The sequence below is a fragment of the Lepidochelys olivacea genome (genome assembly GCF_965140295.1).
Source record: "Lepidochelys olivacea isolate rLepOli2 genome assembly, chromosome: 6".
Taxonomy (NCBI): domain Eukaryota; kingdom Metazoa; phylum Chordata; order Testudines; family Cheloniidae; genus Lepidochelys; species Lepidochelys olivacea.
The window spans coordinates 77,421,861-77,441,385 of NC_140416.1; the positions used below are offsets into that span (position 1 = coordinate 77,421,861).

Here is a 19,525-nt window from a genome sequence, read left to right on the forward strand (position 1 = left end):
TGCAGTTTGCCACTTGTTGTTATAATAAACACAACATCTTGTCTAAAACTGCACAGGATCGTTTCAGGGGACACCCTGAAGTGAGTGGTTTGACCAGAGACTGCAGTTTGCCACTGAGGCAAGTGGCTGGACTGAGGACTGTCGGGTCCTCCAGAAGCAGGGAGAGAACTGAGTGGGGCACAGCCAGAGGGTTGTGTCCAGAAGAGGACGCCATGATCTGGGGAGCAACATGGGTCCTAGAGGTAGAGGCAAGAATGACGATGGGCAAGACACCACTAGACGAGGACGCTCCGGCGAAATGAGAGCTAATTCCCAGGGTAGCCAGCAGGAGATGCTGTGGTGGTGAGTCCCACCCTGTCACAAGAGCTATAATATCAAGTATAGTATCAAGTTCAGAGAATACTAAGAGGAGTCATGAAATTCCATAAAGTCAAGATTTGTCAGAGAAGCAGTGACAGGATCTGAACTGGTTCCTGGAAAATTATATGAATATCTGTAAATTATTCTAGATAACCCAGAAAGTGACATTAATGCTGAGAGTCTATGCCCTATTAGGCCCAAAAAACTGAAGCACTTTGTTACCTCTAAAATGGGTTAGATGTAATTTATGGAGAAACAGTGTAAATAAGTGCTCATAAGGTTGATCAAGCATAAACAATATATTATGTCACAGAGGATTGCTAGCATTTCAACTCTAGAGCTTATCAAATATTATTGGAAAATTCTTGGATATTTGCAGCATCATATTAAAATGTCCTTAACCGTAAGTTTGGAGGTATTCCCATGACTTTCATCTTTAGCACTGTCCTAGGAAAAACACAGTACTATGGGTTTTTAGTCATGTATTATTAGCAGAAACCTTAAAAGTACATGGACAGTAGAACACGGGTTATTTACCAGCTCACCATGAATAGTGAGGTGAAAGAAAGGTGCAGAAGCACTGTTATATTAAGTCATGAAGTAAGTAATTTGCTTTAACCTTTTTGTCCCAGAGAAACATACCAGGAGTTTGTGATTTAACACATTGGGGGATTTTCACAGAAAAGACAAAATGTGTTAGTTAAAATTACTTCCCCCTGCAATTAACAAACCCCTAGAATCACAGAAGATTAGGGTTGGAAGAGACTTCAGTGGGTCATCTAGCCCAACCCCCGACTCACAGCAGGACCAACTCCAACTAAATCATCCCAGCCAGGGCTTTGTGAAGCCAGACCTTAAAAGCCTCTAAGGATGGAGATTCCACCACCTCCATTCTCCTCAGCTTAGTCTCATCTGCAAACTTGCTGAGGGTGCAATCCATCCCATCATCCAGATCATTAATGAAGATGTTGAACAAAACCGGACCAGGGACCGAGCCCTTGGGCACACTGCTTGATAGAGGCTGCCAACTAGACATTGAGCCGTTGATCACTGCCCATTGAGCCCAACTATCTAGCCAGCTTTCTATCCACCTTATAGTCCATTCATCCAATCCATACTTTTTTAACTTGCTAGCAAGAATACTGTGGGAGACTAAAGCTTTCGTATCTAAAGCTTTGCTAAAGTCAAGGTACATCACGTCCACAGCTTTCCCCATATCCACAGAGCCAGTTATCTCATCATGGAAGGCAATCAGCTTGGTCAGGCATGACTTGCACTTGGTGAATCCATGTTGACTTTTCCCGATCACCTTTCTTTCCTCCGAATGCTTCAAAATGGATTCTTTGAGGACCTGCTCCATGATTTTTGCAGGGACTGAATTGCTTCAACTACCTGTAGTTCCCTGGATTCTCCTTCTTCCCTTTTTTAAAGATGGGCACTATATTTGCCTTTTTCCAATCATCTGGGTCCACTCCCAATTCCTACAAGTTTTCAAAAATAATGGCCAATGGCTCTGCAATCACATCAGCCAATTCCCTCAGCACTCTCAGATGCATTAGATCCAGACCCATGGACTTGTGCATGTACAGCTTTTCTAAATAGTCATTAGCCTGTTCTTTCACCACTGAGGGCTGCTCACCTTCTCCCTATACTGTGCTACCTAATGCAGTCTGGGAGCTGACCTTGTCTGTGAAGACCGAGGCGCAAAAAGCATTGAGAACTTCAGCTTTTTCCACATCATCTGTCACTGGGTTGCCTACCCCATTCAGTAAGGGTCCCACACTTTTCCTGACCTTCTTCTTGTTGCTAACATACGTGTAGAAACTCTTCTTGTTACCCTTCACATCCCTTGCTAGCTGCAACTCAGATTGTGCTTTCGCCTTCCTGATTACACCCCTGCATGCTCAAGCAATATTTTTATACTCCTCCCTAGTCATCTGTCCAAATTTCCACTTCTTGTAAGCTTTCTTTTTGTGTTTAAGCTCACCAAAGATTTCTCTGTTAAGCCAAGCTGGTTGCCTGCCATATTTACTATTCTTTCTGCACCTTGGGATGGTTTATTCTTGCACCCTCAATAAGGCTTCTTTAAAATAGAGCCAGCTCTCCTGGACTCCTTTTGCCCTCATATTAGCCTCCCTAATCAACTGGACCTTGATTGTCTGATGTGTTGATGTCTAGTTATAAATTTGTTCTTCAGGTCAAAAGTCATATGCATGCACTGTGCCTTTAAACGCCTAATTTTAAATTCCACCATGATGTGAAATATATCAGTACTGGAAACACATAAATGGAGGCTACTGAAAAGCAAAGATGACTACTTGGGTATAGCTCTCCTGCATTAGATAAGTTCATATTTTTGTTAATATGTGCAGTTATAGAAGGGTGTGATTTTTAGAAATGGGCTATTATCATGTTTTGTATTACAATGTTTTAATACATCAGAAACAGATCAGTGCCAATTATTAGCACTCTGCAAGTCTTCCTTTCTTCGTGGACAATGCACCCCCTCCATCTCAGCAAATGGAACAGTAACAATGAAACAAGGTAGAATTTAACAGGGATTTTTAATTAGAATGCAACCATATAAAGCTGTAGGTACATAGGAAATGCCATACCAGGTCTGACCACTTGTCCATCTATTCCAGTATCCTGCCTCTGACAGTGGCTTTACCAGCTGTTTCATAAAAAAGTGTGGCAAACCTCTTAGGCAAGAACTATGCAATAACCTGCAACACAGGGGAAATTTGTTCCCAACCCCTGCAGTCATGGCTTTGCTTATGGCCCGAAGTATGAGTGTTCACATGACTTTAAAACCTATTATATCTGCTCTGATTTAAATGTAGATATTCTCATTCATCACACACACATCTAGTCCTTTTCTATGTCTTGCTAAAGACTCAATGATATCTTCCAATAGAAATAGAAACTCAGTTATCAATACCATTATTATCAATTATTTTGAGGCTAAATAATCACATTAGAACATGACGGTTTTATAACAAATCAGTTATAGGTAGTTCTGAAATAGTCTACTTCTAACTAAATGATAGGACCATATGAACCTCATAGTTGTCAGATGTCAGGGTTTGACACTTAACGAATCAGCTTTTGAGGTCTTCAGCAGCTAATCCTAAATATTAAGGATTATCAGGTGCTACCTGTTTCTAGTCAGTTCTTCAGTTATTGCAGTGAAAATAGGGCTGTGTTTGTCTGTCTGACTGCTGTTTGTCATTGTGAGAAGGAATGATGAGCAAAGAGAGGACATCATCTGATAACCCCCAAGAAGACTCCATTCCTCTTTATAAGGTTGGGTTAACCAGGAGTCCTGCCAGGCAGCATCACAAAGACCCTGGGGAACAGTTATCCAGTGCCCCTCTGAAACCAAGGGAGGAGGAAAGAGTTGCTAAGATCAGAGAAGAGGGGCAGCAGGCTCTGACCTCCACTGAAACATCTGAAGATAAGTACCATGTTCACCGTTAGTCAACATTTGCTAAAAGTGACTGCAGTTCTCCCCTATATTTTAAGGGGAAGTAACTGTGTAACTGCATGGGAAGTATCAGGGGAAGCTTTGGCACCTGGGGAAGTTAAAAAATCCCTGTATTAAAAACTCTGGAAATTTTCAGCGTTTTTAAAGATTCACACTACTGTAATGTCTAGTAATATTAACCCCAGAGTCTTTCAGCAGATATTTTGATTGCTAAAGCCACGTGACTGGCAATGTGCATGTAATACGCAATTCTTGTCAACCCTTAAAAATCTTCCCATTCATTTCTGTTATTCAGCTTTAGCTGAGGACTTTGCAGATCTGCTCTCAGCATTGTGACAGCATTTGTAAAGTACAGCACTAATTGTTGCATGAGTCTAGGTGCCTTCAAAGATAATCATAGTGGAATTTCTTCCCTGGCCAGCTTACAAGACTATTCTGTTTGTTGTTGCTGGTCATCTGGGATCAGACAGTCATAAGAAAAGTGTCCCTTTTCCTGGCAAATATAACATATCTTTTCTCCATAGTAATATCTGAAATGTGTCCCATTATACAATGATTTTTTTAATTATCACTGATTTTCTTTGTTTATTTGGAGAGGCATGTTGCATGGTGGTCTATGTAAACTTATACAAATGTGTCATTTAATGAGGCATATTGCTTAAATTTATTTAACCACAAGATTAGCAATGTGTATTTATTAAAGCTACAACTACCCACAAATATACTGAAATACTGCACGGGGACATTGTTGACAGAAATAATTTATCAGCTTGGTGATGCTTGCAGGAAGGATATTATATTAACAGAAGTAAGCTTTTTCTGTGCTACAGTAGCATTCTTATAGGTACCACCTTCAGGTAGCAGAACTCTTAAGAATGATTTGCACATACAGCCTTGACTCTGTAGGTAGATGAAGGTATGGGTATGAAAATATCCCCCCTTCTAGTTGCTTGCTAGGTACAATACCTCATCATTTACTCATATTATAGCAAAAATCTTAGCTGGATTGTCTATGACATCTCTACCCAAGTTATTATTTCCCTCAGAGTATAATATCATATAATATCAGAGGGCCCCAGGCAATACTGTGCAACCCCTAAAGCATGTTGTTATAAGATTATGTATTATGCAGGCTCACATTCTCAGTTTTCAGTTAACAAGAGCAGCAGACATCACTACTTTGCAACTAGTTCTGAACTCCATTAGAACTGTTTAAAATGTTTGACTGTTAGACTTCAAACCTTCATCATCAAGTTCCATTTGCAACTATTTGGCCCCTAGGTTTCTCCTTGAATCTGTTCTCCGTCTTTTTTTCTCCTTTTGTTCCTGGTGACATTTCCTACTCTATAGCTCCCAGCTATCCCTTAACCACAAAGGTAGTTGAAGCAGATTCCAAAAATACCAGCTCCCAGGAGCAACCCTTCTGTGCTTAGAGTTTAAAATGGGTCTCAAGTCTGTGTAATAAATGAATTCATGATTCTCAATTCCCAGATGACAGTAATAGCAGCAAGGTGCAAGAAGCGAGTTAATGTTAATTTCTGCAGGTAATGCATGAAAGCAGACAGGGAAAGCTTGAAAGGTCAACATCTGCTGTCATGCAGGAGAGTTGCAAAATTTGATTGGCCAGTAAATGTCAACACCATGTTCTAAAATCTACATGCTAGCCTTTCAATTTAATCTTAGCTTGCAGCCCATCTAGTGATCATACAGCATGTTTCAAAAAACCCTTGAGTTCTAAAATGGAATTATATGATTGCATTCCCATGGCAATAAGGCACCTGTAAATTATAAACTTGTCATTTAATCAACATAAATGTAGGTAGTACAACTACTGTGGGGTTTTTATATCAGTTTTCAGGGAATGCTGAAGAGCCCTTAATGATTATATACCATAAAGAACTGCAGTTCCAACTGTTGCCATGGTATTATGTGCTCCCTTTTCTTTAAAAGCAGTGACTAGAATGTAGAATAGATAATGAATCTAATTGATTGTCCTTTTCACCTCACAGAGATGCTTTATTGTTTTACAACATATCAGATGCAGGACTACATTGTTTAGTGGCAATGATGTTCACAGGAGGACAGATCAGTTTTTCAAACAGAATGAATACAATGGCCAGCTCTGAACAAACATTAGTGAACATTCCATCTTCTTTGTCTAAATGGCAAATAATAATGGCTGTTGGAAAACAAAGCCTCAGCCTATATCTACATAAAATTTCCTATGCCGAAAGGAGACAAATATTGAAACAGCAAAAGGCTATTGTTTATAGTGTTCATACACAGCCTATGCAACCATACATAGATTTTTGACCAATTCCTCCAGGGCTGCCAGAGCATAGCCCTAAAGCTAATGTAATCTATCATGAGAAGATCATCTCAGGCTGGATGCTCTTGCGTTGTAGAGCTGGAATGATGGCTCTGTAACAACTCCCTTGTTTATTTCCAGTATAGGGCAGATGGATGGAAGAGGGGGTATGGCCAGGACATCCACATGGCCCACAGTGATCCCGAGATATTGTATTTGCCGTCAGTGTAGCATAGACTGGCACAGAGTGTGATCAAGACCAGGGTAGGTACAAGGGCTCTCTGCCATATAATTCTCTATCACTCATTGTCTCTCTACCCACTGCCCCCTACATTTTGCAAAAATATATGCAAAGTCAAAATAACAAATTACATGAGTCTCAGAATTTACCTTCCCTGCCAAGGTATCTATTTCCAATAATCTCCATTAATCAATTAATAATCAGCCATTAATAATTGTTTAAGGAATTAACATTATTCCAGTACTAGACATAATTCTCTACCATCAAAGCCAGTAGGGTAGAGATAAGCAGGGCTACATACAAGATGTTTGTGCCCTTGGGACACAGAAAATGGCAATTGTTTCTCTTTCACACAGTCACCCATTCCTGAGACTGCCTTGAATCAAAATACTCTCTGCCAACAACAACTATATGTGTAAAAAGAAAAGGAGTACTTGTGGCACCTTAGAGACTAACCAATTTATTTGAGCATAAGCTTTCGTGAGCTACAGCTCACTTCATCGGATGCATACCATGGAAACTGCAGCAGACTTTATATATACACAGAGAATATGAAACAATACCTCCTCCCACCCCACTGTCCTGCTGGTAATAGCTTATCTAAAGTGATCATCAGGTGGGCCATTTCCAGCACAAATCCAGGTTATTACCAGCAGGACAGTGGGGTGGGAGGAGGTATTGTTTCATATTCTCTGTGTATATATAAAGTCTGCTGCAGTTTCCACGGTATGCATCCGATGAAGTGAGCTGTAGCTCACGAAAGCTTATGCTCAAATAAATTGGTTAGTCTCTAAGGTGCCACAAGTCCTCCTTTTCTTTTTGCGAATACAGACTAACACGGCTGTTACTCTGAAAACTATATGTGTATACATGGGTAGGGTCTAACTATGACCTCAGGACCGGAAGAATTCTCTAGCTCCTGAAATGCACTATTCCCAGAAGCCTGGTGTTGCCTGTAACGTTTGCAAAGGCCACAGGTTTAAGTGGTCTTGCCACACATTAAATATATTACTTAATGGGTAAACACATTTTTTTCAATCTTTTAGGCTCCTCTATACACTTTACTCATTCTTTTTCTTAATGGCTCCTGCAGACCATGTGCCTCTCATGGTATGCATTGAAAACAAGACTGCCGTTTTTTGGCATTAGCTTCTCTCTTCTACTGGCTATTATTTTGCTTTTTGTTGATCTAGTGATAGATGCCAAGTCAACGGTGCAAGGTTACTTTAATTTCTCTCTTTATCAATTGTCCTCCTATCTTATGGATCAACAACAAGCAAAGAACCTTAATCCCCCTTTTCAATATAATTAGATGAGTAATTTTATACAGATCTGCTCATTATTGATTTTCTTCAAACCTCCCTCTCCCCCAAAGTTAGCTGTAGTAGAAGTGGTACATCTGCTCACACAAACATTTAGATTGCTAATGATTCTTTGGAACATCTGTTATACTGCTACTGAACATTTGTGGTTTCTTTAAGGAGGCCCAAGGGACTGGACCTGTGCCACCTCAATCTTGGGTATTTTTTAGAAATGGTAAGAAACACACCACTGGGAGTCATATATATATTCTGTGCTGTACAGATAAAAACTTATGGCTCTCTGTTTCATCACTTCTTTACCCACTATGGTATTGATCAGTCTGTGCTGTTTCTCATTACTGTAGCATTTACTAGTTTACATTTTCATTTCAGTTGTGCTGAATATAGACACCATGGATATGAAGCCCCTTAGTTAAAAAGGAGACATGTTGGAAAAAAATCAAATGGGTTGTGAGATGTATTTATAGCAATTTGTTGAATAATATAGAAATAGCAACAAAAAATTGACCAAGCATATTTATGTACTGGAGGAGAAAAAGAGCCAGCCCATGCATATATGTAGGCAAATGCGTTGTTGAAACATCCTTAAAACTAGAGAGTAAATTATGGAGCCAGTCAAGTGGCCTAAAGATACTGCATTGCAAGAGATCTGTGATTTCCTGCCCCAGACTGGCAAGAGTTCTGCTGAGGCAATACACTGCTCTTGAAGGAAGAGACTGCCTCTTGGGTTCCTTAAAGGTAAACTGCAAAGATATTTTTTTCTTAATCACCAATCATCATTTCAAGAGTTGGAAAGAAAAAAAAACGCACCAAACTGACTGCTATTCTATTTTTTTTTTCATCTGGTTGTATCATGTGACTAAACAACACTGCAGGAACAGATGCAGACTGGATTATTATAGGTTCTTAAAACAGGTGACTATGTTTAACAGGTAACCATTAGTACAGGTTTCATTTCATTGTAGCTATTGTTCAAAACAGGGATCAGATTGGGAAAGAATACAGATGAAGACGTGAAGAAACCCACTCTGGATATATCAGATCTGGCCAACTACCACAGGGATCACAATTTCCTGAGCAAGCTCAAAGAGAGGGTAACCAAAGGCTGACTACAAGCTCACCCAAGTGAAGCTAATATCCTAGACATGGCACAAGCTAGAACATGGGGTGGAAACAGCTTTAGTATCACTGATAGAGGATGTCTTGCTATCAATGAAAGGACTGCATCAATTTTCATCCTCTTGGACCTCTCTTCAGCATTCAACAGAGTTGATCATAGCATACTTCTGTCCCACCTATAACAGGTCGCAGAGATCCAGGGGAATGTGATCAAATAATTCCTTCCTGTAGAGATTCAATCCAAGATCAGTGATGGGAAACTATACCTCCACCATTAACTCTCACTTGTGGAGTTCTACAAGTGAATCAATTCTCTCACCAGTCCAACATCTACATGATGCCACTAGGTGAGTTGGCAAAATGACATGGCTCAGGTGCCAGAAACATGCAGATGACACAGCTGTACTTATCCTTTACCACATATGACTGAGTTACTACCACAATGATGGTCCAGTGTTTGCACGAGATGAGCTCATGACTGAAGCTGAACCCAAGCAAGTCAGAGGTGGTGATGATAAGGAAATGAAAACCTTTCGAGGAGTTTGCAGCCACAGTGCATTCTCCTGTGGTTGATAGTACACACCCACAATTGGTCAATTCTCTCTGTAGTTTAGGAATGCTCTTGGTTCATCTTGAACACTAAGGTCCCACATAGCAAATCCACAACTAATCCTTTTTACCATTATTTTGTTTAGCAAGGAAACTCCATCTCATGGAGTTGTCAGTTCTACAAAGCCTTCAACACACCCTATCTGGACAATAGCAATGAAATATATCTGGGCAAGAAGCCATTAGCCCTTAGTAAACAATTTTAGAATGTATCTGGATGTCTCCTCAGCATTATAGACTTCTCCAAGCACACCAAAGTTGTTCTTTGCTCTCCACTCTATTTTCCCTTAGAATATTTCATCAAATCTTCTATTCAAGACTTTCAGTGGTCTGGGCCCAGAATATATCAAATAAGAACTAAAGCTCCAGAATGAGAACCATAGATGACAACTCTTCTCCTCAGGAACAACTGAACTTTCTATCATAGTATAAAAAGCTCATCTGTGTAGGAGACAGAGTATTCTCAGTCCTGAGGCTGGCCCCAGACTGTGGAACAAAGTCCCACAAGAATACAAGTGCAAGGCTAATTCTATGGCCTTGCCTTCTCTAACAAAGAGCAACATGTACATATTTACTTTAAAAAAACCCAAACCTATCAAAACACTACATTGCATACAATTCTGCCCCCATCCCAAGAGAGAATGAGAGAAGAAATGAACCATATGTGACAAATAGTAGTCACATCACTTAATGTATTATTAGAAGGTGTGCAGATACTACAGGGGTTAGGATGGTACAAGAACCTATATAGAAAAGTCACGCTAGAGCTTCATTTCTGACTGGTTGGTGAAAAAGGAAATAAATTGTAGCAGATCATCATTTCCCCCACCTAAGGCTTAAAATGTTAATTAATTATAGAGCTACAGTAGCCTTTATCTAGCTAAGAGCCTGCCAATACCCTTGGAAGTCAACAGAATGCTTTCTGTTGATTTGAACAGATGCTGGATTGGACCCTAATTTTCAATGTTGTAACTAACTTTCCATTATAAATCTTAATTTGACTTACCAATCTTTTCTGTTTTTTCTGAATTTTCAAATGTAACGTCCAATGGCAGAGCCTCATGGAGATTTTTAATGTATTGGAGTTACAGGGGAAGGTTTTAATATAATATATTAAGACAGCTTGAAAAGAATCAGATTTTCTCTTTGGAAAAATTTCCTATCTTTTTTTCCCGCTTATGATTTGAAAGCAGCTTAGCCTAGAAATTTCAGAGTCAATTTATTGTATTCCATACGAGTTATGTGTTTAATTCTTTTGCTTAGTTTGGGTAAATTGTGGAGTTATTTCTTTGATTTGTGATTGTCAGAAGTCTTCAATGTTTGTAAAAACTACACAGCCAGAAGGGTTCAAAATGTCTACAGCTGAAGGTTCCAAGAAGCTTCAACAATTATCATTCCATGGCCTCACTGGGACTTTAACTACTCAGGGACTCCTACAAGCTTATATGATACTAATACTTCACATATGTAGAGATCAAGACATTCCGTCTTTCAAAACCAATAATGTGCATTGAAGTATTATAGAACAATTAAACATTTTAACATGATAAAAATAAAAGTCCTAGGAAAGAAAAGATTTGTTAAACAGGAGTTAAGCCTTTAAATCCTGTTTAGTTAACTTAAGGAACAAAAGCCTTACAAGTAGATTTTTAGAGAAGCCTAAGGGCATTAGGAACTACATCTATCTGAAATTCAGTGGAAGTTGGTATCCTAACTACTTTTGCCTCTTTGAAAATCCCAGCCTAAATGACTGTGGGTGTTTCTTTCTTTCTTTTTTTTTTTCCCAAATATTGTATAAAAAGAGCCAGAAAGCATAGAAAATCTGAGTTTAAGGTTATACTTAAAAATATAGACATTTGAAAGAATGGAAATCCATATTTTCATAGATTTCAAGGCCAGAGGGACCATTATGATTATCTAGTCTAACCTCCGGCATAACTCAGGCCATAGAATTTCACCCAGTAACTTCTGCATCAAGCCCATCATTTGTGGTTGAGCTAGCTTATATTTTTTTAGAAATATATTCAGAAATATATTCATATTAAAGAGTTTGAGTAATGGAGAATCTAACATACCTAAGTAAGTGTTTCTAGAGGTTAATTAACCTCAAAGATTACAAATAAGGTGTAAAGTTTCAGCTTCCTCGATCTCCCTAGATTGGATTTTATGCCTGTCTGCTAAATTCAAGAAACCTCTACTAAATTAATAATAATGCAGTCCCTTAATTCTTCCCTCACTATCCTTCCATGTAATGTAAATGTTAGTCCATACATATCACATCTAGCTAAGTTTTTTTTCTTTTTTTTAGCTCTATATAGTTTCAAGGTTAAGGTCCGGACTTCACCACTTCAGCCATGTACTTTGAGAAAACCACAGTTTGTGGCTGTTGGCATCTTTTTAAACCAAGTCTGCAATGCTTTAAGTACCAGCTATCAAGAAGCATCATGTAATAATGAATTTCCACTTCATGCAAGAGACATCTTTCTACCAATAATAAAGAATTCCAGTTGTTTTGTTATATTCTACATCTGGATCCCCTGCACTAGAAAGCCTGAGTGGGTGTTAGACTTGTCTTTAGTTTGTGTACAAGTGAGATACTGATATTGCTATTTTGTCATGGGAGTGTGAATAGGAGAAAAGCCTGATCAGGGCAAAAGGGGTAACTCTAGGGTAGTGGTGGGCAACCTGCAGCCCTCAGGCTGCACACGGCCCACCAGGGTAATCTGCTGGTAGGCCGCCAGACAGTTTGTTTACATTTACACGTCCACCCGCAGCTTCCAGTGGCTGCAGTTTGCCGTTCCTGGTCAATGGGAGCTGTGGGAAGCGGTGGCAAGCACGTCCCTATGGCCCGCGCCGCTTCCCGCAGCTCCCATTGGCCGGGAACAGCGAACTGCGGCCACTGGGAGCTGTGGGCGGCCATGCAAATATAAACAAACTGTCTGGCAGCCCACCAGAGGATTACCCTGACCAGTCGCAGGTTGCCCACCACTGCTCTAGGGCCAAATTTCAGGCAGGCTATCGTAACAGGCCTAATTTTACAAATGCCCTTTATTTAAGAGCATTTTTTAAAGTCCCCTCCTCAGTAGTCTACTGTGTCTGTCAGGGTGTTCCACAAAGCACTGCTACTGCTTGGAATCCCTTAGTGGAATGTATCTACTCAAGGTGTATCTACTCTTCACCTGGGAGACCTATTAAATCAACAGCTGTGAATGGCAGTTGAGATTGGGATTAAAGGAAATTTGCTTTACTCTGACTATATTTTCCTTGCTTTTGAGAATGAGGCAGAGCCACAGGTATCCCAGTGGTAGAGCTTCCACTTTATGTAAGTGGCATAACTGTAGTAGATGTATGTAAAAGAGAGAACGTATGGGACATGAAGCTAGTTTATAGTCAGTGATGAAATTGCAAGTTACATTGCCATTAAAATGATCATATGACTCGTAATGGTAGGTAGGAACGCGGGGTGAATTAATTGGGTAGGAACTCTTAATGATGGGTAGGAACGGGGCCAAATTAAGTGTATTTTAACTCCATTAGTTTAGGGAACTTGTGACGTTAGCCATTCTGGCAAAGCAACTAAGAAATATGAAGCACATGCTATCCAGGATTTGAAGGTGGTGATTCTCTCGTGTGTTACAAAATACAGAAATATTTTTCTTATTATTTTTAACAGCTGCTATGTATTTTCTTCATCTGTTGGACTCTTACCAGCATGTTTTTTTTAACAAAATCCTTGCAGTTGATGTTTAATAGCAACCACGCCAGCCAAATAAAAAGCTGTGTTGATGGGTCCAAAAGAAATTTTATGTAATCCTGCTTGACTACAGGATGATGTCTACAAGGAAAGGAAGAGAAAAGGAATTTGATTATATTTGCCAGTGTATTCCCTACAGAATTTTGGATTAAGCCTGGTCAGTCTGAAGTATCTTTCACTTTGATTCTCTCTTTGTCTTTCTTAGTTTTTTCCATGTGCATATGTGAGCCAGAAATCAATATATCTTAAGTCAGTTAAATTCATATAAATAACTTAACATTTACACAATACTTTTCATCCAGGATAGCAGCATTGCAACCTCTGGTGGATGAATCAGTTCAGAGCCTGGCAATCTGTTTAATCAGAGTTAGGAGTCAATGCATGGATTATGTTTTAAAAACGAACAAATACACAAGGGAATGCCTTAAATTGTAATGTCATACCACTTTGGGAGGGGGGGGGGAGAGGCACTGAAGACACAGTCACTTGATCAGTCGTTTAACAATACTGGCTGACATTTTCATAGAGAGGCAGCCACATTTCTATTATACAAGGTCCACTATAGATGCTGATTAATTTAGTCATAGAAAAAGTGTCTAAGCAGCTCATCTGTAGTTTGTTAATGAAATCAAACGACAACTAATCCAGTTACTGGCTTTTTCTGTTGTGTGTAATGTAATTATATGACTTGGCATGAAGTTTAAGAACTAAATGTTTTTCTTCCTCCCAATGAGTTCAATAAAAGCAATACTGCACTATTAGATTAACAGGGAAGTCACAGGAACATAAGTACAGAGAATGGACAGATGCTGCATGGGATAAATTAAAAACATGAGAGTGTTCAAATATAAACACTGATTTTTTTTCTGGTTTAATACAAAAAATATATTTCAGTTGATATTTTTCTATAATATACTTCTCCAAATACTAAAAAATTATCTCTTTGCTCCATTACAATTTTGCATTGTCATTATCCTATATATCAAGAGGAATGTTTTTCTTACTTTGATGTGCAGAGATTGTTCAGTCAAACAGACACTGTTAACTCAAATTTGGTCCAAATTTAGATTTTGGCTAAATTTGTTGTTGTTATTTTTTTGATAATTAAAACTAATGCAATGGATCCATGATTTTCATTTTATTATTTGAAAGGAAAGTTGTGGGATTTTTTAATTCTCCTGCAGTATTTGCAATCAAAACATTGCACTGAGAACTTGAAAGTAAAACTGACTCTAAACCAAAATGAAACTGACATTTTATTTTCATTGCGCACAATGAGAGAAAGATCAAAGTAAATAAATAGCATGAACAGTGACAAGGAAATCGGATTTTCAGAAATATTTTAGTTTAAGTAGTTGAAATGTTTTTTTATTAGCATAATAACAAAGAAATGTGTGTGGTTTTAGCACCAAATTCAGTTAACAGAGTCTCACAGAGACAGTCAAACTGTGAGCTATTATTAATTTAAGCTATTTAGGGCAGGGAATATTTCTGCCTTTGTTTCTGCATCACGTAGCGCAATGGGGCCCCGATACTGATTGAATCCACTGTATGCATAACAGTGAAAGAATTTCAAAAAATATTTTTAGATACCAATAGGTCCAGTGATGTGCTGAATGCTGTACAAGACATAAATATAGTCCTTGCTCCCCTCCCCCATGGAGCATGCAGTCCAAAACGTATGTGTTATAGTTCCAAAAGAGGATGAGAACTCACTTCCTGTCACATTCTAAGACACAGTTCCCTACAGGAGACAACTGAAAAACATGAGACATTCTTCTCTGTCAATGCTTCTTTCCCAAGATTTCTTTCTATGATTTGGATACAAAGCTGACACCAAATGAATATAACTTTATGAATCAGAGGACTTTGAGTAAATCAAACTGAGGTTCAAAAGCTGTCTTCTCTGCAGCTTGCCTATATAGGACTGGGCTCTATTATCCTGTAATATTCAGTTGCTTGTACAGTTGGAGTGCATACAGCTGAGTGATGCTGATGACTTGGGATTTGGGGTTCATTCTTGCATGCCTAAAAAAAGTGTATGTATTATAGATATGACTATATGATGCCTTTTTGTTGTCCACACACTGCATCTTTATATGTCTAAGCATTCACCCTATGAGCAGAGTTCAGCAGCCATTTTGTCTCCAAGTTCTGGTGCAGAAAGCTCAATCCAAACTGTCATGCGAGACATACATATACTGTGCTCCCTCATGGAGTGTTTATTTTTTATTTAATTCTGACTTAGAGCAAATGGTTGTACATTGCATAGGAGAAATCCCACAAAAGCCTGAAGGATTAGGCAGTTGTTCTCTACCAATAAGTCTCTCAATAAGATATTCTTCCAGGAGTTTTTGGCTATTTCTAGGCTGAGATGCAGCTAGGTTTCTAATGCAGCCTTTTGAGTTAAGCCATTCTCTCTCATTCCTGGGAATCATGCCACACACTCACTCTAAAAAATAAGAATGTAGATTCTTATAAATACTGCGGAATCTCTTTAATCACATGTATGGAAGTGATAATACTAAAAATCTCTTTTTACATACATTAATACACAGAGGGCTTAACTGTGAAACAATTGTTTGCAACATACGCAACTTGCCTGACATGCCCACAAAAGGAAATGAGAAATTAAGCCACCTAGCAGTACCTCCTTTCTACTCCTCTCCCCACAGGCAAACAACTTACCATTGTCAAAAATTCTGTACAGACCATACACCCCAATGTTAGCTCTACATCCGAAAGAAAATTGGTATTTACGTCCCATAGAACATTCTGATATTTCAACATAGTTTCCTTCTCAAATCAGAATGAAAAGTTGAAATATCTAATTTTTTCATGGAACAAAACATTCCTCCCCACACAAAAAAAGTGTTTGGAAAATTACAAACCATTTAATTTTGGTGTTTAACAAAAAAATATTTTGTTATTTCCAAATTGAAATATATTCTTTTGGTTTGTTGAACTGATCCAAAATGCTTAATTTTCTAAAGTGCTTCAAATACATCAGCTCAATAATTAATACTTTTATAGAGCCATCTGGATTGCTTGGTAAACTGGGTGCAAGCAAACAGGTATTTTAATATGGCTAAATGTAAATGTATATATCTAGGAACAAAGAATACAGGCAATACTTACAGGATAGGGACCCCTGGGAATGACTCGGTGGCCAAAAGGGGTAACAAGATCCTTAGATGCATAAACAGGGGACTCTCAGGTAGGAGTAAAGAGATTTTTACCTCTGTATTTGGCACTATTGTGACTGCTGTTGGACCACTGTTTCCAGTTCTGATGTCCACAGTTCAAGAAGAATATTGATAAATTGGAAAGGGTTCAGAGAAGAACCACAAGAATGATTTAACGATTAGTAAACCTGCCTTTTAGTGATAGACTCAAGGAGCTCAATCTATTTTGCTTAACAAAGAGAAGGCTAAGGGGTGACTTGATTACAGTTTAAAAGTACCTATATGGAGAACACATTTTTTAATGGATTCTTTAATCTAGCAGAAAAATACATAACATGATCCAATGACTGGAAGCTGAAGCTACACAAATTCAGATAGGAAAGAAGGAATACATTTTTTAACAGTGAGAGTACTGAACCACTGTTACAATTTACTTAGAGTCATGGAGGATTTTCCAACCCTAACAATTTTAAAATCAAGTCTGGAAGTTTTTCTAAAAGACATGCGCTAGGAATTATTTTAGGGAAGTTCTATGACGTGTGGTATACAGGAGGTCAGACTGGAGGATGAAAATAGTCCCTTCTGGTCTTAGAATCTATGGACCCATGAAAACATTAAATAGAATTTTCCTATGGACCTCAAGGGACTTGTAGTTCATGTTGCATGATGGCCCCATTCTCCTCTATGGACCACGCTAAATGGTCAGACTATGTCTCCCAGCCCTGTCATTCCCATGAAAATCCATTCCATTCAGTCAGATTGAAGAGTGCTTTGCAATCAGGAGGCGATGTAGTCCAGCCAAGGAGCCTAGCCTATAGGAAGAAATGAGGGCCCGAACTACAACTCCCATGAGTCAATGTGCCACAATAAGTCAACACAGTTTAATGTTGAATTGATCCAAAATGAAATATGTTTTTCCCCCCAATGGAACTTTATTTATTTATTTATTTATTTTTCAAAATCCAAGTTTTCCCACAGTTGGAAATTTCTGACAGAAAACTCCTGACTAGCTCTACCTAACTCTTTTCCACTCGGGATGCTAGTTTTCCCGGTGCTTCCTGTACCAAACTATACACTCCAGACAAACCAGACTACCCTTCAACTTTCCATTTTTCACACTCCTCTCACAACACTATTAGTTGGGGCTGTTTTGAATATTTCTTTTCAAAACCTATCAATTGTACCAGATCTATTCAAGATTCAGATCATTGCCAGTTTTGGTGTACATATACCGTTGTGTTAAAGATACATAGACAATAAAATGGGAGAGAGCTCAACGAATTTCAATCAGAAACCAATTGTAAACACGTCTTATGAAAAGTGTATTACAAAAAATCCAAATAAATTACATAGAAAATTCAAAGGGCATAAAAATGATCATAGATTCATAGATATTTAGGTCAGAAGGGACCACTATGATCATCCAGTCTGACCTCCTGCACAACGCAGGCCACAGAATTTCACCTACCACTCCTGCAAAAAACCTGTCACCTATGTCTGTGCTATTGAAGTCCTCAAATCATGGTTTAAAGACTTCAAGGAGCAGAGAATCCTCCAGCAAGTGACCCATGCCCCAAGCTATAGAGGAAGGTGAAAAACCTTCAGGGCCTCTTCCAATCTGCCCTGGAGGAAAATTCCTTCCTGACCCCAATATGGCGATCAGCTAAACCCTGAGCATATGGGCAAGATTCATCAGCCAGATACTACGGAAAATTCTTTCCTGGGTAACTCATTATGTGAAAATTCTCACACTAAAAGCCACTTGCATGAAAAACAGAAATGTATGCCCCAAAAGGCAACCTCAATTATGGAATCACATCTAGCACTTCCACAATACTTGAAAAGTTCAGCTTTACTGATTTAAACCTTTTTTCAAACAAAGGTTACAGTTTTGTTCTTGGCTGGACAATCTCATGTTTACAACCTCTCCATGGTTTTTAATATACTGAAAACAAACAGCACCCCGGTTCAGTTAAGCATCCATCTGATGGCTTAAAGACACACTGTATATCTTTGCTGCTGCATCCTTGCAAAACATGAAACTGATTTAAATGATGTGGCTTTGTGTCTGTTGTGTTAGGACTGAATGGGATTAAAAGAACAGATTGTACAAATCTTTTTTGAGAATCCTACAATGTCAGCAGAGGGACACACTGGCATCCCCTGTCAACTCCCATTATTGATGTCCAATGTTTTGTGGAATGACAAATGAAACTGGCAAACAAAAAGGTTTTATTGATGAGCAGTCCACCCTGCACAAAAACACTATCAAATCCAGTTGGACCCAGAGGAAGAATTTAGGTGTGTAGAACCTAACTCTCCCAATATAGATCTATCAAAATAACATGGGTTAACAGCCTGACTCTCCCCAAAAGTGTCATCACGTTTTATTGACCACAACTGGTTAGGATTAATCTAAAGCTAGATGGTAAAATCACTATACTCTTCGGGACATTTACTAGGGTACATTTACCTTACTTCTGTGTATGGAACTCCCCAGTATAGAAGGAGAGGCAGCTTCCTTTGCAGAACCATTGCTCATATTCCTCAGGACACTAGAGGACTCTCTTTGAAGATCCAGGGATCTACAATGGGCAGAGGAAAAGCCAAGGTCAGGAAGGGAAGTACATCATCTCCCCAGCAGCTTTTAATAATTACTAAAAAGAAAATACATAGCCTTGAACTGCATTATCTTTCCTATTGAGCCCTTTCATGATGGGACTATCCCTTGGAAGGGAGCCCTTGGGCAGCTGTGACCTACTCCCTCACTGGTAGTGTAGATCTAGAGGAAACACACTACTAGGAACTGATGTGGAGGCCAGAGTTGCTGAAGAGACCCTGGCCTCCCACGTCTCCCTGAAATTCTTTTTTGTTTGGGGCTGAAACCATGACTTATAATGCAAGGATTCTCCAGCTCGCACAATAGGACAGTTAAAGGGGAACTCCACAAGATGGTCCTTGTTTGTTTTCTTCTCCCTGACTTATTCCCAAAGGTTTTACCATGAAAATGGGTCAGTCAGCCCATGTTATTTGGCAAGGTATATTTGTAAAGTGCTTTGTGATGAAGAGCACAGTATAGAAGCTGAGTATTATTATTGGTGAGCATACTATATTTAAAAAAAAAACTTTTCTGCAAATTT

At 38.9% G+C, this 19,525-nt stretch overlaps 1 long non-coding RNA gene across 1 annotated transcript in view; it reads right to left on the bottom strand.

The window, feature by feature from the left end:
• Nucleotides 1-18,925, bottom strand: part of LOC311521447 — a 57,629-nt gene extending 38,704 nt beyond the window's left edge. Inside the window, exon 1 of the long non-coding RNA XR_014711900.1 lies at nt 18,859-18,925. This is a non-coding gene — a long non-coding RNA (uncharacterized lncRNA). The remainder of the gene's footprint in view (nt 1-18,858) is intronic.
• Between the last annotated feature and the right edge of the window lie 600 nt (nt 18,926-19,525).